The sequence below is a fragment of the Triturus cristatus genome, chromosome 4_1 (genome assembly GCF_964204655.1).
Source record: "Triturus cristatus chromosome 4_1, aTriCri1.1, whole genome shotgun sequence".
In the NCBI taxonomy this organism is placed as follows: domain Eukaryota; kingdom Metazoa; phylum Chordata; class Amphibia; order Caudata; family Salamandridae; genus Triturus; species Triturus cristatus.
The window spans coordinates 330,233,098-330,259,597 of record NC_140585.1 but is presented as its reverse complement, the minus strand read 5'-3'; positions in this window follow the sequence as shown (position 1 = coordinate 330,259,597).

Here is a 26,500-nt window from a genome sequence, read left to right as displayed (position 1 = left end):
GATCAGCCAACCACGCCCTCGCCGCCGTCCCCCGCATCCGAAGAGCGACTACAGGAGGAAGGTCCTTCTCCTACCTGGCCGCCAAGACCTGGAACTCCCTCCCGGCCGACCTGCGCCTGACCCAAGACCACCTCTCCTTCAGGAAGAAGCTGAAGACCTGGCTGTTCGAGCAGTAGCGGCACTCCCCCCCCCCCCCCCCCCCCCCCCCAGCGCCTTGAGACCCTACGGGTATGTAGCGCGCTCTATAAGTGTCTTGATTGATTGATTGATTTCTAGAGCTAAATTTAACTTGAAATATGTTTTTGTGCAATGTTTAGCAAATGGGAGTACATTTTGCATTCACTTCACCATAAGATTTGGTGGCAAATCATGTTAGTGAAATATATGTCCAGATTGGTATGGTTAATTAGAGATGATATGTATCGAGCCACGAATAGTGGTAACTAAAACCAAAAGCATTCAAATTCATACAATGTTTCTTCACATATTTGTGTCTGGCAAAAAGAAAGCCTTGGTAGAAACTTGAAAGAGCAACAGGCACAAATGCAAAGGTTTTCTAATATAGTCGGAAGAATATGGGGGTTCATTTGAAACTGCCTTTGTCCGTAAGATTTGAACAAAATACCTGAGTATTCAATTGTGTTAAAACAATGCTCCGTGGTAAACTGCTATGCATTATAGTATTGTGTTTATAACGGTAGTTGTGTTGCTAAGTATTTCTTGAAATTCAAGCAAATAAATTACACCGATTTAAATGTTCCATAAATGTATTGCTAGATAGCAAATATTGGGCATGCCCGCACCCTATACACAGTGAAATAATAATGTGATCACTCATAATCGTAATGAAACAATGACGTGCTTCAATGCTCTTTTTGTAAAACATATTCAGAATACAGGTACAATTTCAATTTGGTTGTTTTAAATAACTGTAAAATTGTTTTATCATTTAAACAACGTATTTTATTTAGTTGCCACATTTTTAAGAAAGAAAACACAATATTCTAGTTATTTGTAACCCTATTAAAGGGGATGTTTGTTCAAAAGCACAATGAAGCGTATACAAAGCGGATAATCCGGCTTCTGTCACAACACAAAAGACAAAAATTCATTATAAATTAATTGACAGCTTGTAGTGGGGCTAACTCATCTTTTTATTTTACGAATTAAAGTTCCCATCTATACATTACAAAAATCGAACAACAAATTTGTAAGCGTAAAAAACGAAATTCAGTTGTGCCACACCTAACAGCAGTATATCGTTTGTGTCCTGCATTAGCCACAGAATGTCTTCCGTGGCCGCGTTACTATGGTCGCTATGGGCGTGTTTAATGTATACTTCGTTTTTTCTATAGCTTGTGGCTTCTATTGAAATGTCAAAAAGGCAGCAGTATATTTGTGACTGTAAACAGGAACATGATTGTGAAAACTGGACATATGTTTAATTGTATTTGCATTCTCCTCTCATGAGCTGGGATGTGCTTACACAATTGTATGCACTGAGAGTTGGGAGTTGTTGTGGGTTCACTGGAAGATTCAAGGACGGCGATCTTAAATCTGGCTCTCCTAATGATCCCTGTCCTACCAGTCTGGGTCTAGGCGTGGTTATTATCAACCCCATCTTGAACGGGTGCTGAACAAGTCTTTCGCCACTGCCTTTATGTTGGAAGAGAGCCACAATTGCTCCTCTGCTAAAAAAACCTAGTGCAGGTCCAATTGTCCGAGGCAATTATAGGCCATTTTGTCTTCTTCCTGCGTCTTCAAAATTAGCTGAAAAATGTGTCAATCGCTTAGAGGTCAATGGGCTTCTTCATCTGAGCCAATCTGGATTCAGACCTAGGCATAGTACTGAGACTGCCTTGGTTGAGGTCTCGGATCTCATTAGAAGTAATATTGATGCAGGCGATAGCGCAGTCTTGGTATTGCTGGACATGTTGGCAGCATTCAGCATGGTTCCACATGCCAGCCTGCTCACCCGCTTTCTTGAGATTGACATTAGAGATAATGCCTGGAAATAGCTTAAGTCCTTTCTTGAGGATAGAAATCAGGAGGTCTGGCTACCCCCTTATTCCTCTATCAGCCGAAGAGTGTCAGTCGGAGTCCGTCCCCCAGGGATCGGCATTTAGCCCCACAATGTTTAATATCTATCTGTCCCCTCTAGCTAAGGTGGTGGAATCATTTGGGCCTAAGATTATTTCTTATGCAGATGACACCCAGATCTTCTTTTCTTTTATCAAAGGGGTATCTATCAATTCTGATGCTATCCTACCCTGTCCCTCAGCTGTTTTTCAATGGCTGACTTGCAACCACTTGAAGTGTAACACCAAGAAGACGAAGGTGCTTAGTTTTGGTCATAAATTTGTTTTATACAAAGTCCACTGGCCTACAGGGGTACACCCTCCGGACACTAAAGCTGTTGTTGCAAAAAAATGTAGGGTTCAAATTTGACAGTAGAATGTCATTTCACAATCAAATTACACCAGTGAGTTTTAGGGGCTGATGCCCACATCGGGGAGGACGCGGTGAAGGTGCGGTGGAAGCGTTGAGGCCCACTCTGCCTGATAGCGATAAGGTTGCTGCAATAACATCGCAATGGTGAAATAAGTGCCTTTGAACGAGAATCCCCAAGCCATTAGAGACTTTAGAGGTGGGGGTTCCCATCGGAGGTGATAGGTGTACGTTGGGAGCCATCTGTGAGCGGGGACTATGTGGTCCGGGGCTGCGGGACTTATTCTAAGATGGCGGCCCCGGACCTGAATGACGACCGGAGACTCCATACGACTGGCGAGACCACTGGCGGGGGGCCGTGGATGCACCGGCAGAGAACGAGTGACTCCGACACGACCTGAAGGGCGATACCGCCTCTTGAAGTTGCCTGTTGTTTTTTGCTGCAGCTGCCCAGTCGGATAACGCAAGGCTCCTGAGGTGAGAAACTGCGGCCCACAAAGTGCGGGAGAGGTCATCCGGCATAATGCTGCCCACCGCTTTGCCCCCAGGGGCTGATGAGAGGGCTCTGCACGGATATCTCTGCGGCGAGGTCCGGAACCTGGTTTGCCTGACCCTAAAATGGCAGAGGTCAGGCGTACTTAGGCTTTGAAGGCGGCCTCGTGGCTGAGCATCGGACTGGGCCGATTGCTTTCGTTCGGTGCTGGGGGTCCCTCACTGTGCCACGAGGTCGAGCCCAGGTGCACAGTCACGCCCAGGAGCCCGGGCGTTTGCTCTTCTCGCAGTAGACCATCCAGACACCTGCAGCTCCCATGGTCAAGATGGCTGACATGGGAGGCGCAACGGCCGGGAGCTCCTTTCCGGCTCTAATCCCCTGAGTTCTACCCCCTCCTTGAACCTTCAGACTCACCTACGGTTATATGGACGGCTGCCCTTCAATTCTCCAATTCCCGCGATTTTGGTTTCTGATCTTACGATGGACCGTGAATTTTGCTAACCGCGGAGCCCGAACAATCATGGCGGCTGCCTGGTGGAGTTGTTTTATCAGCTATAGAGGAGTTTAGGCTCTGATTCACCCCCTCGGCCATCACCTACCCAGCCGGACATTGGACATTATTTCCCTTGTCTCTCCGCTGTGTCTCCTTTCCTCCCCCGCCCTCCGACGAATCCATCCCCTGAAATACGTTCCCCCTTGCCGGTCTGCCTGACCCAATCTGCGTTACCTATCCCTTTTTACCTTCCCCCCTCTTCCTTCTTTGCCCCTTGGACGTGTGTCTTGGTTATGCTATGTGCTAGTAACTCATGTTATTGTGTAACACTGTCTGTTTTTCCCTATGTAATACTTGGCTCCTGTAACTGTTGGTCATTTTGTTAACTTGTAATTCGCTGATCCTCATGTAAAGCGCTCTGATACCTCCGAGTCTAGCCAGCACTGTATAAAACTCTGCAAATAAGTAAAAAATAAAATAAAATAAAAATAAATTATCTCGGTGGTGGGCGTATGCTTTGGCATCCTGTGTGTGACGAAATTTGTTTTACACTTTTTGTCATTTCCAGCTAAGATTACTGTGATACTGGCCCTGGTGATGTCCAGGTTGGACATTACCAACGCATTATATGCTGGCCTGCCAAAATATCTTCTGAATAGACTCCAGATCGTTCAGAATGCAGCATCTCGGCTTGTTCTTGGTCTCCCGAGATGGGAACATATTTCCGTTCATTTGCGCAATCTGCACTGGCTTCCTATAGAAAACTGATTTTTTTTAAATCAGCTCTCTTGATGCACTGAGCCCTCCATCAGTCTGGACCCGACTATCTTGTGGCTAGGATTGCCTTTTATAGCCCTCAGAGTCTGATGCTCATCTGGTAACCATCTGTCCAAGGTCCCTAGGGTACGTTTGGCTACAGCAGGCAGTCACTCTTTTTCTTTTCTGGGCCTTGTAGGGTGGAACAAGCTCCCTCTTGACTTGCGTCAATCAAGGGCAGAAGCTGTTTTCAAGAAAAAGGTTAAGACCTGGCTTTTCTCTCAGTAATTGCTGTAGGAAGGTGGATATCTGACTATGGTTACCCCCAACTTTTTGCCTAGTGTCTAGCTGGTTTTTCGACTTAGTTGGCCTGAGATCCTGCCATTTAGGGTCTCAGGCTGTCTGCTCTCTCTGTAAAATGGACTCCATGTACCCTAGGTACATAACCAATTGGTAAGGATCACCTTATTGGACCCTGTACAGTGTACCCTAGGTACCCAGGGCATAGGTGTACCCTAGGCCTCCCAGGGGCTGCAGCATGTATTATGCCACCCCTGGTCTGGCCTTCCAATCAGACACAACTGGCTGATCACTCAGCTGGGGCAAGGTCGTGTAATCACCCCTTGCTTAGGTGTAGTATTCCTATACCTACCTTATATATAGACACATGTGTACCTATCAGTCACTCCTATGGCAGGCCTTAACAATCCTGGAGGCAGAGTGCTTGGTAACATGTGAGATGGTGCTCTAGCATGAGCTGAGCCTGTCTGCAGCTTTCGGAACCATGTCCTTATAGCTGTTCTATGATATAGCCTACCATATACTCTTAAAGGGCCTTATAATCTTAAACGGTTATGGTAACTATGGTTGGGCTGTATCAAAACATGTCGTGTAAGGTGTCTAACACTTTGGAATAATACCCCCATACCATTTCTGGTGATGAGGATATTATTCCCCCCTTCTAGAGGGAGAGACATGTTAAAATCCTACTTTGCTGTGTAACCTCTGACCAAAGCCTCAGCATCACAAAATGGATGCTGCTGCCACAGACACGAGTCTGACCCCCTGCTGCTGGGAGTGATCCTGGCAAGGGAGGCTTGGACAATAGGTTTCCTGCTTGGGGAGGTGCTAGCACCTCCCCAGACAGCCTTTAGTGTATTGGGGCAGGGTGGGCTGAAAGGAATGAGACATGCCTGGGGCACACAAGGTGTTCCTTGCATAGTCCAGTTCAAACCGGCGCTGGGGCACTCCAGCCCCAGCTCTGGCGCGAAACTGGACAAAGGGAAGTGGGTGTAACCACCCCCTCCCAGGTCCCACCCATAAGGCATGACCTAGCAGGTATCCCAGCCCCCCAGATTAGTATAAGAGTGGGAGTTGGGCCTCAAGACTTTAGATTATCCTGAACCTGCAAAACTGAACAGAAACTCTGGACCTTCGACATTCGACGAAAGAAGAAGACTGAAGAATCTCCCTTGTAGCCAAGGAGTGGCTACCCTGTGCAAACAGGCACCATCAAGAGACTACCCTTTGCTTTGCGACCGTTCTACGAGGAACCGACTGCAGAGCCCGACCAGAGCCTTAACTTCCAGACTTCTCCGACCCTCATCCACATCTGCAGCAGAGCTGAGATCCGTGGAGGCGACGAGCGACGTGGGACCGGCTACCTGGGAAAAGTGGCTAGTAACTTACAGCGCAGCTTCTGAGGTACCCTCGAAGTTGTGCACCGGGGATTGAGAAGCCCCAACCCCAAGCACCATCTGCACCGAAGATCAGCCCCCCACACTCCACGAGTCCTGCGTGGGGCCCTTCAGCATTTTCCTGCTTGCCGCGTCTGTCCGGTTGCTTGCCCGCTGGCTAGTGGCCTCTGTGACGACGCACCCTGAAATCTTCTGCGCTGGTTTGGCTCCTCCAGACTGGCTCCCGCTTCTCTGCAAAGAAGAAGCACCCCAGACCTTCCTGGTCTGCACCAGAAGCAAGTCCTTTGTTCTTCGTGGGTTGCGCTTGCCAAGGCTTGGTGAGTCCTAGTCCAACTTCGACGCCGCCGACAGCAAGAGCCTTCGTGGGACAGCTCGCCTCCTGGTCCTGGTCGTCCTCGACGCTTCCTGGTCCTCCTGGCTGCAGCGACAAGCTTCACCTTCACCTGCAACTCTTCACGACATCGCCTGGTTCCTTCCTGGTTCCACGTGGTCACTGGCTAGTGACCTTGACTCTGTCCCTTCTGCTTGCAGGTTTCTTCTCTTCTTGATCCCAGCCTTGGGATCCACCGGACACTCTCCCCTGACTGCCTGTCAGCATCTTTCTTCAGGCATCCATAGGAGTCGACGACGAAAACGACGCATCTTCACCCCTATGCACCCGCATGTTGTGGGCTAGGTAACTTGGGTACTCCGGTGCTCATCAGGATAGTGACTATCCTAGTGTCTAGTTTTCAAGTCTCAACTTCCTAGCTACTCCGGAAGTGTCCTAAATCTATCTATTTCTAAACTGTAATATTGCTATTGACTTTTACGCATTACGCGTGAGTGTTTCCACTCTGCACACGAATCCCGTGGGCCTCCCACTTCCTAACTAACGCTAGTGTAGTGTAGCCCCAGCGATTCCCTAGGCCTAGGCCTATTCTATTTCCGTGACAGTGGTTCTTATACCACTTACTTAGTATATGGTTTGCGTGGCCCCTAGGGCCTAACTGTATTACTTACCTGTGTGACTTACTGTATGCATTAATAAGACTGTGTTGTACTTACCTCTAATCTCATAAAGAGTGCTGAGGGTTTGCTTAGAATAAATACACTTTATTTTATATATATATCTGTTGTGGTGTCCTTTCATTTGGTATTCAAGGGATTATATATGGTATCACAGCTGGCTTCACATGCCATTCAGAGTTTAGCCTAAGACTGCTCTTGTCCATGCTACCACTAGGATAGCTGGTCTATAAGGTTGACTTTACAACCAATCACCATAAGGGTATTTGGACTGATATAAGGTGTACACTATAACTAGTGACATCATACATCAGGCCAACTTCTCACATTGGTGGCAGCGGTGGGATCTGAGCTTGCTGTTGTAATACCGTTGTAATCTTGAGATACTAAATTGAAAGATCACACAGATATTGTCTAGGTACATATAACATAGATTATTATACTTAAGTCCTACTGGACTTTGTAGTTGTAGGTTGAAGGGAGTAACACACCCTGACTACAACTACTAGAGAGGTTTAGTAGATACAACTAGTGTAGGTAGGTGCACACACCACACCCTCACTAGATCATGTCTCTGAGAGGAGATCAAGTAGATGCTCCATCAGGAGGATCAGGTCTGCAAAAGACCCCCTCTAGATATGATACCTTAACATTCCTGGAGATGAGACACTTGTGTACCTCCAGAGGAATAAAACAGGGTGCAAACCCTACCCTCCTTCAGTTAAGACAACTCCTAGAGGAGTATGATGCTCATAGGGCATCTCAGGCAGGTGCCCTAGGCACAGAGGAGGGTCTACCCACCACAGAGGAGTCAGATGGGGCTTCAGATGGAGAGGTAGACAGCCAGGGCCAAGTAGGAAGACTTAGCCAGGCTAACCTAAGTTTACATGGGAGTTTGCATGGGGTCCCCCCATACAGACCCCCAAGTAGGCTTTCACAGAGAAGCAGGAGGGACAGATCCCCTTCAAGGGAATCCATCCACTCCCATGTTTCTAGCATCTCTAATGCTTCCTCTCACAGGGGAATGACTTCACCTGAGAGAAAGGAGCATAAAGCCAGAATGAGGGAAGCTAATCTGAGGATTCAGAGGGAAGAAATTGCCCTTGCCAAAGAGAAGCTTGCTCTGGCTAGAGAGTAAAAATTGTGTGGGTCAGAACCCACTGGTGGCAGCAACATTCCTAGAGATAGGGATAGGTCTTATGACCATAGAAACCTAAGCAAGATAGTCCCCCCATATCAGAATGGGGATGACATCCACAAATGGATGACTGCTTTGGAGAGGGCCTGCAAAGTACAGCAGGTACCCCAAAGTCAGTGGGCAGCTATCTTGTGGCTCTCCTTTTCTGACAAAGGTAGAGACAAGCTCCTCACAGTCAGTGATGAGGATGCAAACAATTACAAAGTCCTGAAGAGTGCTCTGATAGATGGGTTTGGCTTAACCACTGAGCAATATAGGTTGTTGTTCAGAGACACCCAGAAGACACAGACACAGGACTGGTCTGATTTTGTGGATTGTGCCACTAAGGCTTTGGAAGGTTGGTTAAATGGCAGCAAGGTGCCGGACTATACAGGATTGTACAACTTGATTATGAGGGAGCAGATCCTTAGTAATTGTCAGAACCAGCTTCTCCATCAACACCTGGTAGACTCAGATTTGACCTCTCCCCAAGAATTGGGAAAGAGGGCAGATAAATGGGTCAGGACCAGGATTAGGCCTAAAAATCAGGGTGGTGACCAAAAGAAAGATACCACCAAGCCTCAAGAGAAGGGTGGGGATAAAGCAAAAGAGAAATCTTCCTCAGGGCCCCAAAACTCCACACAGGGTGGTGGGTCCCAAGCTCCCTCCTCTACCACAGTTAAAAAGCCTTACTGCCATGTGTGTAAAACACCTGGGCATTGGAAAACTGACAGCAGTTGTCCACAGGCTAAAAACAAAACTGTTCCTCCAACTACTCCTGTCACACCACCTATTACTGTCAGCAGTAATCCCCCAGGTGGTGGGAGTGCCCCCAAAAATTTGGTTGGGTTTTCTTGGGGAACACAGGGGGATCCTGGCTTAGCCAATTCCCCTGCAGCAGCTACTCTTGTCTGTGATGGTGGCATGGGGTTTGCCAACTTCACTGCCTGTCCCAACACTTTGGGTAGGTACAGACAGGAACCCTACATCAATGGTAGAAAAGCTGAGGCCTACAGAGACACTGGAGCTAGCATCACTATGGTGGCCCATAGGCTAGTTCCCTCTGAGCAGCTTTTGCCTGGTTTCTCATACCAGGTCACTAACATTGATGGCAAACAGAACAGTCATCCCATGGCAGAGGTATGTCTCAGCTGGGGAGGTGTCACTGGCCCTAAAAGGGTGGCAGTGTCTCCAACCTTGCCTGTGGACTGCTTACTGGGGAATGACTTAGAACTCTCAGCTTGGGCTGGAGTTGAACAAGACACCCATTCCAAAATGGTAGGCCTTTCCAAAAAGGGTAGTGGGGTTGTGCCAGTCACAACCCCTGTCCAAGTAGCTTTCCTCCCTGAAAAGGTTGGAAGGGCAGTGGTAGCCACCGCCCAGGCACAGACAGACTTCCCTGTAGAAATTGGCAGAGCTGTGACAGTCACAGCTCAAACACAAACTGAGTGCCTTCCTGAAAAGGTTGGCAGGGCTGTAATGGTCTCAGTCCATACTCAGACTGACCTAGGTGTAGTGAAGCCTGAAACTATGGATCACTCCACACAAACAGAGAGTAGTGGGGAGGAAGAAAAGTCTCCCTCTCCCCAGACATTAGGAAAAGGTCAGCCTCCTCAGGGATCTGACCTCACCCCTTGTGAAGGAACTGCCCCAGAGGTAGCCAGGCCTGGCCTGGCAGAGCCTCTGATGTCAGTGGCCCCTTCCAAGGTGGGACCCAGTCTGGTGCAGGTAGCCTGCCTCTCTCTACCCTGCCTCAGTCAGCCCAGGGCTGCAGAGGTCAGGGAGGCCAGTGGACCCCAAGAGGGCCCCTGTCCACAAGAACCCCCCCATCAAAAGAATGAGGATTGCCTGGCTAGTAGCCCTAGCCAGGTGATGGGTAAAAACATTCCTGAGGGATCCCCTTTACAGGTAGTTAGGGACCTCCCCCAGAGGGATTCTGTTGGGCACAAGCAAACATGGGACCTTAAGGCCCCAAACCTGACCTGTCCCTCCAGTAAGCCCACAAAAGGGACCCAGCCTCCAGCTTTAGGTAGCCAGAGGCTGACCCTGAGAGCACAGTGCAACTCAGTTAGAGAAAGAAAGGCATCCATGGTGGAGGATGATTGGAGGAAGCTGAGGCCTCACTTTGAGGACACTCACTTCAGTACTCCATCTCAACACCAGCCTTTTACTTTGCAAAGACACACCAAAGGTAGAGATTCCCTATGGTGGAGACCCTATGATATCTTTAGGATGAGGGATTGCTTAGTGGACCATGAGACAGGGGGTAACCATGCCAGTGCTGGTTCTTCCTTATATGGCCACTCAAGCAATAGAGGCTTACCTTGTCAAGGCCAGCCTTATCTCCTTTCGTTTGGGGGGGGGTTGTGTAGGAAGGTGGATATCTGACTATGGTTACCCCCAACTTTTTGCCTAGTGTCTAGCTGGTTTTTCGACTTAGTTGGCCTGAGATCCTGCCATTTAGGGTCTCAGGCTGTCTGCTCTCTCTGTAAAATGGACTCCATGTACACTAGGTACATAACCAATTGGTAAGGATCACCTTATTGGACCCTGTACAGTGTACCCTAGGTACCCAGGGCATAGGTGTACCCTAGGCCTCCCAGGGGCTGCAGCATGTATTATGCCACCCCTGGTCTGGCCTTCCAATCAGACACAACTGGCTGATCACTCAGCTGGGGCAAGGTCGTGTAATCACCCCTTGCTTAGGTGTAGTATTCCTATACCTACCTTATATATAGACACATGTGTACCTATCAGTCACTCCTATGGCAGGCCTTAACAATCCTGGAGGCAGAGTGCTTGGTAACATGTGAGATGGTGCTCTAGCATGAGCTGAGCCTGTCTGCAGCTTTCGGAACCATGTCCTTATAGCTGTTCTATGATATAGCCTACCATATACTCTTAAAGGGCCTTATAATCTTAAACGGTTATGGTAACTATGGTTGGGCTGTATCAAAACATGTCGTGTAAGGTGTCTAACACTTTGGAATAATACCCCCATACCATTTCTGGTGATGAGGATATTATTCCCCCCTTCTAGAGGGAGAGACATGTTAAAATCCTACTTTGCTGTGTAACCTCTGACCAAAGCCTCAGCATCACAAAATGGATGCTGCTGCCACAGACACGAGTCTGACCCCCTGCTGCTGGGAGTGATCCTGGCAAGGGAGGCTTGGACAATAGGTTTCCTGCTTGGGGAGGTGCTAGCACCTCCCCAGACAGCCTTTAGTGTATTGGGGCAGGGTGGGCTGAAAGGAATGAGACATGCCTGGGGCACACAAGGTGTTCCTTGCATAGTCCAGTTCAAACCGGCGCTGGGGCACTCCAGCCCCAGCTCTGGCGCGAAACTGGACAAAGGGAAGTGGGTGTAACCACCCCCTCCCAGGTCCCACCCATAAGGCATGACCTAGCAGGTATCCCAGCCCCCCAGATTAGTATAAGAGTGGGAGTTGGGCCTCAAGACTTTAGATTATCCTGAACCTGCAAAACTGAACAGAAACTCTGGACCTTCGACATTCGACGAAAGAAGAAGACTGAAGAATCTCCCTTGTAGCCAAGGAGTGGCTACCCTGTGCAAACAGGCACCATCAAGAGACTACCCTTTGCTTTGCGACCGTTCTACGAGGAACCGACTGCAGAGCCCGACCAGAGCCTTAACTTCCAGACTTCTCCGACCCTCATCCACATCTGCAGCAGAGCTGAGATCCGTGGAGGCGACGAGTGACGTGGGACCGGCTACCTGGGAAAAGTGGCTAGTAACTTACAGCGCAGCTTCTGAGGTACCCTCGAAGTTGTGCACCGGGGATTGAGAAGCCCCAACCCCAAGCACCATCTGCACCGAAGATCAGCCCCCCACACTCCACGAGTCCTGCGTGGGGCCCTTCAGCATTTTCCTGCTTGCCGCGTCTGTCCGGTTGCTTGCCCGCTGGCTAGTGGCCTCTGTGACGACGCACCCTGAAATCTTCTGCGCTGGTTTGGCTCCTCCAGACTGGCTCCCGCTTCTCTGCAAAGAAGAAGCACCCCAGACCTTCCTGGTCTGCACCAGAAGCAAGTCCTTTGTTCTTCGTGGGTTCCGCTTGCCAAGGCTTGGTGAGTCCTAGTCCAACTTCGACGCCGCCGACAGCAAGAGCCTTCGTGGGACAGCTCGCCTCCTGGTCCTGGTCGTCCTCGACGCTTCCTGGTCCTCCTGGCTGCAGCGACAAGCTTCACCTTCACCTGCAACTCTTCACGACATCGCCTGGTTCCTTCCTGGTTCCACGTGGTCACTGGCTAGTGACCTTGACTCTGTCCCTTCTGCTTGCAGGTTTCTTCTCTTCTTGATCCCAGCCTTGGGATCCACCGGACACTCTCCCCTGACTGCCTGTCAGCATCTTTCTTCAGGCATCCATAGGAGTCGACGACGAAAACGACGCATCTTCACCCCTATGCACCCGCAGCCTGTGGGCTAGGTAACTTGGGTACTCCGGTGCTCATCAGGATAGTGACTATCCTAGTGTCTAGTTTTCAAGTCTCAACTTCCTAGCTACTCCGGAAGTGTCCTAAATCTATCTATTTCTAAACTGTAATATTGCTATTGACTTTTACGCATTACGCGTGAGTGTTTCCACTCTGCACACGAATCCCGTGGGCCTCCCACTTCCTAACTAACGCTAGTGTAGTGTAGCCCCAGCGATTCCCTAGGCCTAGGCCTATTCTATTTCCGTGACAGTGGTTCTTATACCACTTACTTAGTATATGGTTTGCGTGGCCCCTAGGGCCTAACTGTATTACTTACCTGTGTGACTTACTGTATGCATTAATAAGACTGTGTTGTACTTACCTCTAATCTCATAAAGAGTGCTGAGGGTTTGCTTAGAATAAATACACTTTATTTTATATATATATCTGTTGTGGTGTCCTTTCATTTGGTATTCAAGGGATTATATATGGTATCACAGCTGGCTTCACATGCCATTCAGAGTTTAGCCTAAGACTGCTCTTGTCCATGCTACCACTAGGATAGCTGGTCTATAAGGTTGACTTTACAACCAATCACCATAAGGGTATTTGGACTGATATAAGGTGTACACTATAACTAGTGACATCATACATCAGGCCAACTTCTCACAATTGCCATCTGCATCTGCTGCTTTTTTCCCCTCAGACCATATAGCTCCGGGACACTCTTTAGTAGCTGTACTCTCTATCAATCTCTTCACTATCACTATCACTTGTGTATTGACAGCATTTCAGAAATGTCCGAGCTTGTTTGCCGTGTTTCCAATTCCCTTGATCTTTTGACATTTTTGTTTGCACTGAGGAGACCCGTCCTCTCAAACGCCCTACCCCACAAACCTCCATTGTACTCTGTGCAAACGAGGGAATCAAAAATGGCTTCTGGAAGCGAACGGGGAAAAAAAACACAGTGAAAGAGAAAATATTTATTTTCTTCTTGTTACTACACGGAGGTACTCCTTCAACCACGTTGTGTTTATACAAGTTACTTTGTAAATGTGACATGAAAAATCAGTAAAGAACAAGCAGCCACGGGGGCGCAGGACGGGATAAGGAAACAAAACCAGTGCTCGAAGCGAATGAAAACAGCAACACTCCGAGTACGGCTCATAAACCAAGAACAATAAAGGCAAAGTGATCATGGAAAAGCACAGGGCAAGCAGCCACAGAGGCAAGGGACGGGGTAAGAGAAATAAAACCCTCAAAATGAATGAAAATAGCAGCGAAACACAAAACTGAACATTTCAAAAACACGGTCTGAAAGCAACAAAAAAAAAGTGTGCATACACGATCAAACATACAAAAAGTGGAAGGATACAAGTAACAGGCTACTGCTCCGTGGGAGGCAGCACAACACAAAAAGGAGGGGCCAACAACATAGATTAGCCAAATAGTAGCAAGCTTTTAGAAAAGACACAGAAAGGAACAAATGAATGTAAGCCCACAGAGTAGATACAGCATGTTTTGAAGAGACAGCACATGATGTGCTTAGGTGTGACCTTAATAATTTACCTGGAGGAGCAAGCGGCCAGTGGAAGGACACTGGTCACAGACAGAAAGTATGGTCCACGGTAGGGATGGACACCTATAAAGCCCCAGTTAGAAGTCAAGGCGAGAAGGAGGATCTGACCAATAAGAAGGAAGGAAACAAGAGTAATGTTGGAAATTCCCAACCCCTGCCTGTACCCAGCGCAATCTGAGCGAGAGAGTGCAAGGAAAAACATTAATGGACCCCAGAAATGCCCGGCTCTGTAAAAGGCGTGTGCATCTTTCTAGACACTCTCACTGCTCCGAGGTGGTACAAACTCATGTGCAATCTTGTGTTAGTTTACTTTCTGCAGGAGCTGCAGAAACAAGAGAGGCAGACGAAATTACATACCAGCCACCTATTATCATGACAGCCAATCTTCCATCAGCAGATGCCCTTCCAGCGGGCTGTAGCTACAAATAGTGCAGCAGGTATGGAGGCGTAACAAAAGCAGCAAGTGCCGGGCAGTGCTTCCCTGGGGTTGGTCAGCCCTCTATGTATGAGATAATTTCATTTTTTTTTGCTAAGTAAAAAAATCCTCTTTTCAAACTTTGTTCCTTCCACACCTCCTTCCTCTGGCTCATCCCAAACCTTTCTCACTGCTATGAACCCCCAAACTTTCTTCTCAAACGTCCCCCTCTTTTTTAGCCATCCACCTAACATAAACACAGAACCACTACTTACCAAAACAACTTACTACTTAACCTTTCAAATCCATTCCCATCATCCTATCGCTAATGTAAAGTCTACTAAACACACAAAAGCACTAACCTAACACAGATAATGCAACAAAAGAAAAAAAGTATTACTTATCTACTAACTATTAACCTCTAATCCTGGGTTCTGGTGTAGTGTTCAACTTGCCCCAAACCTCAAGCGCTTCAATGGTCAGAGAAAATTGCTAGGGCTACTTTGAGTTCTCAGTCCGGCCCTGTATACATACATATATGTACATGACACTTGGTAGGTTTTATTGGCTGGCGGAAATCCCTCTATATTAACACCCATATTTGCACAGAAGCAACAATATTTACAAGGTTGGATGTGCACATTTATCTTGTGGTGAATGATGTCAATTATTTTGTGACATTTCTTAAAGTTTTGGTTGCAAACTCCTCTATTTAAACTCTATATATGCATATGAACTTAGAAGCAGCGATTATGACATTGTCTTAAATACACATGTATCTTGCGGTGTGATATACATGTTTTTCCTTATATAACTGTATCTGCTTAATAGTAGGAAGTATAGTTCAATGTGCAATGACATATGTTTAATTATAACTTTATCTCTATACCGTGAGATGCATACATTGTCACTTTCGTGAATACTGTTGTGGTACACTGTTGTGCTGTGAGTATAGTTGTCATGTGGGGAAGAGCCACCTTGAGTCATTTTTTTAAGCTGAGAATATTTTTACTGTATTTTATGTGTGTGGGAGTGGATTTCCCAGTTTGGCTGCTTGAACAGAGAAAGATATTCTACCCAAGGTTTTTTTATTGTCTATAGGAATATTGAGGCAGGGAGCTGTTCTCAAGCTTGACTCACTCAGCATAGTGAGGTCAGTTACAGATCTGGGTTTAATCCATCATTTTCACGCCACCCCAGTTTTGACCCAGCCATATGCAAATCAGTCTTGACCCTCATCCCCATGGGAACTGTCCATCCCAAACTGCCAGGTCAGGTCCACCTTGAACCGGAAACAAGCATCCTGAAACCAGTTTCGGGGTATCACCCCTCATCAGCCAAGCTAGCTTGAATCCAGTGGGACAGTGAGCACGGGCCCCATGTCTGGACATAGCCTCCCACTTAGGGATCAAAAGCAAAAAGAACAAATGATGGACAGAATGCTGAAAAAATTAAGTATTCAACCCCAGTCACAGATCTGGGTTTAATCCATCATTATTTTGCTCGCCACACCAGTTTGGACCCAGCCATATGCATATCAGTCTTGACCCTGCTCCCCAGCCCGGACTGCTAGGCCAGGTCCTTCCTGGACCAGTAACAAGCATTCTGGGACTGGTTTCAAGGTATCATCCCTCATCAGCCAGGCTAGCTTGAATCCGGTGGCACAGTGAGCACAGGACCCACATTTGGGTATACCCTTCCCACTTAGGGTGACAAACGCAAAAATAAAACTGGTCCCAGGATGCTTGTTTCCGGTCCAGGGAGGACCTGGTCTGGCAGTTTGGGCTGGACTGTTCCTATGAGGAGCAGGGCCAAGAATGATTTGTGATGGAACAATAGAGTAAGGTGTAGTGCTGGGTTAGTGCATCATGAATTTCTCTCAGCGAATGGACAAGAGAACCGGCAGTAGGGCATAGTCCTCTAATGGGTCCACTAGGATGCTCCTAACAGATCAGCCAGGCAAGGCAAGTGCCCGCCCTGTCAGCTACAACATGAGATTTGGTCAAGTGGGCAGTGTAATTATGACAACACAATCTTTCTAAAAAGGCTGCGTGCTCTGCCTGTCCTTCCGTCAGGCCTGACCCTCTAGCAGGATCGTCAGCTGTCGCATTTCCCAGATGAAGCTGCTTTCGCTCGATATGCATTAAGTCAGTGTTTGAAGCTTACAGATGTTCCAGTGTAGACCGAGGCAGATGCAGCGAAGTGTCACTTTAAACTCGTCCCACTCTAGTGAGCGTGTTCTTGTGGTGGCATCATTAGAGTAAAAATATTCCGCCTTCGAGGATGGACAACTGCGACCGTTCCACCAACTGGTGGAAGATCATGATCTCCCCCCCCCGGCCAATTTTTACTCCACAGACAGATCATAGAAAGCTACCGCTCATTACATGATTTGACCGAGGGAGAACCAGCAACACATCTGGTCCTGCACGCAATCATTCACATGGGGGCGGGTCAACATCTGGTCACTGCGCTCTATAAAGCCATCCAAGAGCTTCTAAACAAACCATTGGATGCGCTACGGGTAACATGGGAGGAAGAGCTGGGGTGCAGCACAATGAGGAATGGGAGCAAGCACTCGAATATCCTACGAAGATTCCTTGAAACGTGCGCTTTAAAAACATACATTTTACACAGAGCGTATCAAATGCCAGCACCCCTCCAGTAATTTTTTCCATCCACACAATTTCTTTGCTGCAGATGTCAAACACCAGACACGAACTTTCACCAGCCCTACAATAGGCCCATATTGGCACACCATTCACGAGACCCTCAGGGAACTCACGGGCCTTCCTAGCATGAACACATGGGAGACCTGTGCACTAGGAATTTTCCAGAGATGGAAACAGCACAAAGTACCAATTCACTTTGCTTCACTGGCAACACTATTGGCAAAAAGAGGCATAGCTATGCACTGGCGAGCTCCCGGAGGACCACCGATAGCAGCCTGGTGGGAGCGGTGAACAAATGGGCAACAGCGGAGGAGGAAACGCTCAGGGAGGAGGAGGTAAAAGGAATACGTAAGCACCCCATATCCATGGAATGGACCCTATTGCTACACCAATTCAAACAGCAAACAACGCCAGACAACTCCGACACCTTGTCGCAAATACCTGATACCCTCACAACCACAGGTCCAGATCGACAACACAGTAGCTCCCACATAATTGTAAGTGCACACCGAGGCATGACAGAGCGACCACTCGCATACTAGCTCAAACAGATAGACGGTGGGGGCAGGCCAGATTCCAACCCGTGGACTTTACACATAAGCGCGAGTGGACCATGCAGAAGCCTTGTTACCCTGTCTGACTCATACACCTCAGAATTTATGAACACTACCCCAGTTAGAATCCCCAGTTAGTAATTAAGCATTATAACCAGTAGTTAACACACTGGCAACCTAAGGGAAGGAGATGTATCATCATGTGAAAGGACATGCAAAGTTGGGTGATACCGTTTATGGCAGCAATTATACTATGTATTAGATAACTATTAACCCAGAGATACGACCGTGGTTCCGCAGATCGGAAACACGCGAAACAATACCAATTTACATGTACTATCATGAAATGTGTTTCTCTTAAGAAAATGTTAATAAAAATACTGGGCAAAAAAAAAATAATTAGAGTCAAAATATTCCACTATGGCTCTGCTCACCCATGAACAGAAAGGGGGGTCTTCCAAGGCCATTGGCTGTAATAGCCAAGTGGGAATCGGGGGAGTATCTGTGGTCCACACCATCTGTGCATATTGCGGGTTATGGTCCGAGTGAGTACGGCCCAGGTAATCCGTGCTTGTAATAAATTGTGCCAGGTCGGGTGTGCCTATCAGTCTGTCTGTCCTCACTTAGAAAATATGGTGCAGAGTACAAGGATTATACCTTAGTCGTAGTATTACGTGTTTGCCAGATATCCACCAGACCCCAATTTCTTAGCCAGTTGGTAAGTGTTCTAGCATTTGATGATACATTGGTCCAGGGTAGTGGGGGAAACAATTGGTCTAAATTGTCATCAAGGACAATATTAAAATCACCACCCAGCAACAATGGCATCCTATTCCATTTCAAAATAATCCCAGAGAGGGTGCTGAGGTATGTTGTTTGATCTGTTTTAGGAGCGTAAAGGCTCCAAATTAATATCTGCTTACCATCCAACCTATGAAGGACGAGGGATTGTGTCCACTAACTAGTGTAGTTATATGGGGTGGGGTAAGTAGAGTTGCATGTCAGTTGTGTAAACCCCTAGATTCGCAATCAGTATCAATTACCAGCATAGCAATTGTGCCACTATACAGCATGGTCTTCCGAGACAATCCCAGGCCTGCATGTTTACTATTGAAGCGCACATCTTACCATGTAGTGAACAAAACTAGCATCACCCACAAAGATCAATGACATCAGACATTTTAAGTATGGCAGTATACAGCAGAAGTGAGTAAAGGCTAGGTATGATGATGATGGCCTCAAATGTCTCATCTGATGTTTGCAGAGTTACATCTGGAGAAGGAACCACGTCCAGCCTGGATGGCTAGGTGATGGCAGAATTATCATCACTAGAAGAGTGGAGTGATTCTGTATCAGGGCTTGAGTGCTGCTATGACTCAACAAGCGCAGACACATTCTCCAGTGCCTGGCGGTGCTCTGTAATTATCTGTTCTAAGTCTGATGCAGCCTTGGGAGCAGGGCGCCCCTTGTCTTCATGCGGTGCTTGCGAAGACGTCCATGCTCAGTGGTCCTGTTTGCGTAAATGCCAGTTTGTGACTGTCGAGTGGCGTGAGGGCCATTGGATTCCAGTCAGCGCCAGGCTTACTCTGGAGAGTCAAAGAAATGCGTGACACCATCTGCAACCACACAGAGTTTCGCCGAGAAGTGAACCGCATATTTCAGGGTTAATTCGCAGAGCTATCTTTTTACAGCTGTGAAGGTACTTGCTGCCACTTGACTGCAACTGTATAATCAGGAAAAAACATAACATGTGAGAGCTTCTGATTGATTTCTCAGTGAGCGTCCTGACTTCTATTACAATAGAGTCTCTGTCATGGAAATGCAACACCCTAAATACCAAGGGCCTCAGATAGGCACCAAGTGGGAGTTTGGGTGTTGGGACACGATGCTTGCGTTCAGTGGTGAAATATTGGGACAGAACATGCAGAGGCAGTTGGTCGCGCAATCAGCCCTCCAGATATGAAATGGCATCTCGGCCCTCCGTCTCCTCTGGCATTCCTATAACGCGGATGCTGTTTATCATGCACCTTCCCTCAGCATCTTCAGTCTCTGCTCCAGTGAATGTACACGGTCTGTCAGTGACTTTAGGGAGGATTCCATGATTTTGGTTGCGGGATGTAGTTCTTTTATGATCTGCTCCGCCGAGTTAACCTTACCCGCAGGTTTGTGATAGTCTGCGTGTAGCAGTGTCAGGTCTGTGACAAAGGTATCTATCCTGGATTCCAGGGAGGTCCTGGAATTTTCTAAGGCCCCCAAGAGAGTGTCAAATTTGCTTTCCATTGCTGCTGAAAGACTTGGGGTCCAAAGACACAAGACATCGCCATCCGATGCGTTAGGAGCCATAGTGTAGCGTGCAGGCGTGATCTGAGTGGCCAAGCGTAGTCGCCCTATGTTGTGTCTGAATGATCTGTAGCCCAGTAGGCCAGTTGCGCTATTCTGTGCAGTAACAATGTGGTATTGTAGGACACAGCACTATGCTCCCCCCGTCTGTGCTGTATCAGTAGCCTGCTTCCACACACTTCGCTTTTCCCAGACGTAAGAATGTGACGTTCGACACCTAAGGGGGACTGGCAGTGGGAAGGGGACATGAACAATATTATCCAGCTGAGAAGTTCACCACTGCTGTCACAAGGCAAGCATGCAATTGAGTAGCACAGTTCAAATTGAGTGGATTTGCAGGTGACAACTGCACCTCTGCTAGTTATGCTATGTCAGTAATGTGGCAAAGCATTGAGTGTGGTCGCAGGAGGTACAGCAGAGACATCTACTAGGCATCTGCGTCCTCACACTGCTGTATGTCTGTGTTGGCTTGACATGCAATTAATATAGAGCTTTATTAGGGAGACAAAACAACAGTAGCAGAAGAGGAGCCAGCAACCTACATAGGGGGAAGGAGGCCCCAATGACAACTGACCACCAGCAGTGCCTGCGCTGGGATAGGCAGCCTAATGATAATTGCATTACGGCAGTCAGGGAGTTCCGACAGAGCAGGGGGCAGCCAGGTTCCCGAGCTATGCCAAGCAAACACAGGCCCAGTCAGTGTATGTGTAAAAAAAAATCAATGTGTCCCCACATCACGAAGATCAAAAGAGAAGTGTATTGCACAGAATTAAAAATGGCAGTCAGTTTTTCTTTTAAGTGTGTTAGACAGAAGGTTCCTTCTTCAGTTAATACATATATAGCAATGCTTCCAGCCAGGGGAGAGTCGTGCAGCCCAGTGAGGTGCTAGCAGCAGCAGAAATCAGGACTCAGTCGGCCCTCAGGCTCCGACGCTCATGCCAGCCACAGCAGTGCTCCTCTGTGTCATGGCCAATGTCCTGTGGAAAACGTGTAATATTTATTTGGCATCAGGATTTATAAACTTGTTATTTATTCCCATCTCCAGTGCTGATCTCTACTTTGTTGGTTTTTGAACCTGTGGACAAAAGGGTGACCCTGCACCAGTGTACCCCTAAAAAGGTATATTTCCACAGTTGGCACCCAACGTGTGGCCCAATTGGAGACGCGGCCCGTCTGAAGGAGTGGTCTTGACGGAGGATTGGAATTTCACTGAGGAAGCGCACTGCACGAGGAGACCTTTGTCTTTGCCGGCCGACGTGACTTTTCCGGTTTTCCCGATTTGACCCTCCAGCAGCCACGGTCGGTAGTAGGAGTTCCTGCAGAGCAGTGACATCGGGAGGGGGAGGGACAGGGTGGGGGGTAGTAAACTATGGATTACGGAGGTTTACAGGTAAGTAAACATATAAATTAATAAAACGAATTTCGTTGCGTGCACTGCATCCCCAAATGCGATGCAGTGCACGCAACGAAATTAGTTTTATCGTGCCACAATACGTTGTTTTCCGGAAGGTGTGCATGTTATTTTAACTAACAATTATCCAATGGTTGAGAGATCCTGTCTTATCAATGAGGATGCTGCTTTGGCGTCCTTACCTAGTGTGAAGAAGGAACACTGTCATTGTTACTATTTCTTGCCTCCCATCATCACAAAGTCTCTAGAAAGAAATTACAATTTTGTAGACAGCAGGTTACCTATTTAGGTCACCTCCTGTCCGAGGGGGGACATGCACCCACACCAAACCGAATCCAGACCATTCTAGACACTCTTGTACCCCGCACTCAGAAGGATGTTCGTGCACTGATTGGCCTCACCTTTTTTTTTTTTTAGGCAGTTTTTCACACATTATTAAACCTTTGTTTTCCCTTTCTGACTAAAGACACTCCAATGTTTTCCCATGGACTACTGAATGTCAGAATGTCTTCTAACAGTCATGCCAAGCTCTTTGTTCTGCACCAGTATTAGGAACTCCAGACTACACTCACTAACAAGAGTATGTGAGCTTAGTACAGACTTACTTGTCAATATTTTTACCGACGGCCAGTACGCATTCGGGGTGGCATATAATTTTGGTTGCTTATGGAAAGAAAGGGGTTTCCTTACCTCACATGGGACACAGATAGTGCACGGAGAATTAGTGCATAATCTTCTTATTGCCTTAACCTATCCTAAGAAAGTAGCGATTGTTAAATGTAGTGCACACAAGAAAGTGACTGATAAAATAGGTGCAGGTAAATGCATTTGCGGATCACACAGCCTGTGAGACCACAATGCAGCGAAGTACCACCTCCATATATGTGGTGAAGTCACAAGCTGAACGTTGGTATGATGCCAGGCAGGAAGTGCTGGACATGCAACAATCTGTCTCTGCTGATGAACTAGATCAATGGTCTAAGGAGGGAACACTGGATGATGAGGGCTGTTGGAGGAATAAAGATATGACCAAAGAGAAGTTACCCACAGCCTACTTATATCCCTTGATTCACATGCCAAATGGGCCGGCACATGTTGATGCATCCTCAATAGCAAAACAACTTATGCAAGTGTGGGATCATCCTGATATTGACGGCACTGCTAAAAAGATAGTCCAGTCTTGTCTGGTCTGTCTCCAGTATAATCCCGGAAAGTGAACGCAAACTCCAACAGGAGGGTTTGCAACACCAACTGCACCTTTTGAGGTCCTGCAAATGGAAAACGGACCTAATTCCATTGGGCAAGTTGTCAAATATGTCATGAAGGGGTTAGGGATTAAGCTGAAATTTCATGGCGCTTTTCACCCACTATCAGCAGGCTTGGTGGAGCGTTACAATTCCACTCTGAAATTGAGATTGTCTAACATACAGGCTTCTACGTCTTTGAAATGGCCTGATGCTCTGCCCCTAGCACTACTTTCTATCAGATCAATACCACATACACGATCTGGCCTTACGCCATACAAGGTTGTATTTGGCAGGCCCATGAATATTTGGGGAATCCCTAAGCCTCGCCCTATACATGATGTACCTCATGTGTTGATGAGTGACTATTTGTCCCAGTTAACTGACAGCTTGTCTTCTAGCTATCAACAGGTACGGGAAGCCCTTCCAGACAGATCGCAGGGTGAAGGCCGTGATCTGCGGCGTGGCGATTCCATGCTGCATGCCCCCGTGAGCCCAGCTGTGTTGACAGATCACCGCGACATCATGGTCACTGAGAAAGGACAAGCTGTGTCACCTGAAAGACCTGAGGAAGTCTTCCCGGACCACGCGATCCCTGGTACATCTAGATATCTGCTTCGATCCAGGAAGAAAGACATTTAAGTGCAGAAAGAGACTGTTTGAGCCACTGTCCTGGTCTCAACGTTAATGAAGAAACCAACGCCTGCCCAGGACCTTAGGGCATCATCTATTTTGTTGTTTGCCTATGAAAATTAGCTCGCCTAAGAAGAAGGAGATCGCTGCGACAACATACAACGGCTGTACAATCTGTATCCTTGGTCTAACTTTGACTGCTGCCATCATCGCTACTGTAATGTGGGTAGTGGAGGAAGTAATGCCTGGAGCCTCCTTACCTAACATTATTGTTACATCACTTGCTCCAAAAGAGCACCATCATTTTGATTTGCTGCATCATGAACAGGGATACCGGCAAAATCTGAGAAACAATTAATTTCTTCAAATGTTGCATCAGATACACCAGCTAAGTAATGCTACTAACTGTTGGGTTTGTGGCAAGATTCCTCCTCATCAGAACACAAACGGAATCCCATTGTCACCGTTGCCATTCTCTCACAATGGCTCATGTCCAGCTTGGTTCAAACTTCTATATGCCTCTAATGAACAAAGTCTGTTACCCCAACGAAGATGGGGACCCATAAGCAAAAGGGACTGCTTTCGAAATGGAAGAATATAGTAAAGGAAGTGCAGCAACAAACTATGTGTATCCAAATTCTAGGTCCGCTAAAGGAAATGGACCCCATGTTATCTCTGTTGTCATGACCACTGGCCCCTTTGTGTACAAAGTACAGGCGATGTGCCAGTGGACCACAGTAACTGTACTACAGTGTTGCAGATGTCTATGAGAGGCCGAAGCAGCTTCCTTGCATCACATCACACTTATTTTGTTTGTGGAATTAAGGCATACTACTTCCAGCATCCAGGCTGGTCTGGTACCTGTAACATAGCCTTCCTTCTACCACCTGTGCTTTTAGCTCCCCAACCTACCATCAAGATTTGCAATTGTTCGATCACCATGCTGGTAGTAGGGGAAAACGTGCAATCGATTTCTCTGTAGTTGACCAGACAGAGACCACATGGGAATAATATAGACTGGAGCATGCTGTATCATCGGATCCAGCTGTTGTGTCTTCACACCGGACAATTCACCTTCTATATATGCGGTTATTTCCAAAATGCTTAATATAGTCACTGAGATACATCAAGATTCAGGAACATGGACTTGGGCTGGATGGTTCTGGAGCGTATTTTCTGTATGGGGATTGAAAATATTGTCGGCCTTGTTCATAATTATAGCTATTCTCTTCTCTTGTTGTTTATGTATTCAATGCGGGCCAATGCTTTGTTCCCTCTGTATTGCCACTTGTACTACTTGTCTACCATCTAAAACAAATGTCCAAAATGTAAATGCCCGTTTAGCAATAGACCGAGAAGTCAGCGATATGATGTTAATCGATATATATGACATTTATCGTACCCCTTTAGAAGCATAAGAAGAATATCTTAGCTTATGCCAAAAGGGCCGTCTGTGGAAAACGTGTAATATTTACTTGGCATAAGCAACAGCCATTTTGGCCAAGGTGTTCATTTTGTTTCCTTCATAATTCTCCCGTCTTCTGCTGCTCGTCTTTTTTCCTGCCTGTGCTATCTATTTTAGTTGACTTCCTGACTCAGCTAAAAGCAATATATGTGCTGAGAGTTTATAGCTGCCAGTACACCTGTTAAATGTCAATCATTTGCTGCTGTCATAAGCACTCCTGCTCCCCCTCCCACTTTGCTGACCATGTGGTTTTTCATCTGTCCTTGTTTGCTGAAAACTATTTCTAAAACTTGTCTTCCTATTTCTGTTCACATGCTTACAATGCACAAAATCTGTATATAAGCTCTGTGTTCTGTGACTTCAGTGTACTACCTCAGGCAGCACTTGAGATTGCTGTGTGGACGTGGTCCCACTTATGAGTGATTAATAAACTTGTTATTTATTCCCAACTCCAGTGCTGATCTCTACTTTGTTGGTTTTTGAACCCGTGGACAAAAGGGTGACCCTGCACCAGTGTACCCCTAAAAAGGTATATTTCCACAGTCCGGTCAGGCCCCCAGTCCGGTGTATGGCAGCACAGCATGGCAGCAGCTCCCCACAGCCAGATATGTCAAGAGGGATGGCTGTCTGCCCTACGAACTGTAGCACGACAGCAGTCCCGGCTTTCTGGTAGTGGCAGGGCCTGGTCCTGACCCCCGAGCCCCACTGCAGCTGGGCACGCTGTCCGGCAGTGCCCACCGGCAGCTGAGCAGAGCTCGCCTCCTCAGTGTGTGCAGGTAACGATTTAAGTCTCGGGTGCAGTGCCCCTAGTCTTTCTGGGAGTAGCACCCAAACGAGCCTCCAGGCTCCTTGCACCTGCTGCATTACAGGACCGACCAGTGGCTCTACAGCACAGCGCTTTGCACCCGCTCACCTTTTGTCACAGTGTCATAGGAGTGGTGGGGGTGCCGCTGACAAGCAGCCGGGTGCTTGTCAGGGATCTGCCTGCCTCTCATCAACGTGGCAGGGTCCCTGTCATTCAGCGGCATAGGGGCACTCGTACTAGATAGTGGCGCTGCCCAGAATTACACTATGAATCTGTCCAGGCCAATGGGACATGTCAGCTATCGAGCAGCGCCCAGCTGGGCCTCACAATGTTGCAGCACACCGTGCCAACAGCGGGGTTCAGTGTTGCACACCCCACGCTGTCAGGACACCACACGGTATAGGTCGCAGCTAGGCCCTCCACGCCGTTTCCGCCCTAATCCACCAATTCGCTTGAGGAGCAGCACTATGATCACCAGGTGATCCGATGTGGTGGATGGTGCAGGGTGAAGAGCCCGATGCCGGCTCGTAACCAAGATTGGTGCTGGATAATGGGGTATATATACGGAGCCTTGCTAGAAAGCATCTGCCATCTTGGTCCTGCTAGCCACGTCCGCCCATGAGAGCTCTTTCATATGAAGCCAGACATTTGTCAATGTCATCCCTCTGGATATAACTAGGAACAATCCCTTTTGGCAATCTGACATCAGGGGCACCCCTGTCAGCACCTCCAGTTACATTCCTGCTGCCACCATCCTCTCTGGCCTTTAGGCCCAGCCTGGCCCTTCTCTCTTCCAGGGCCAATCTTCTTTCAGGCAGAGTTACGTCTCTCTTCCAGGTCCAGTTATGCTCAACTTTCTTGTAGGGTCCTCTG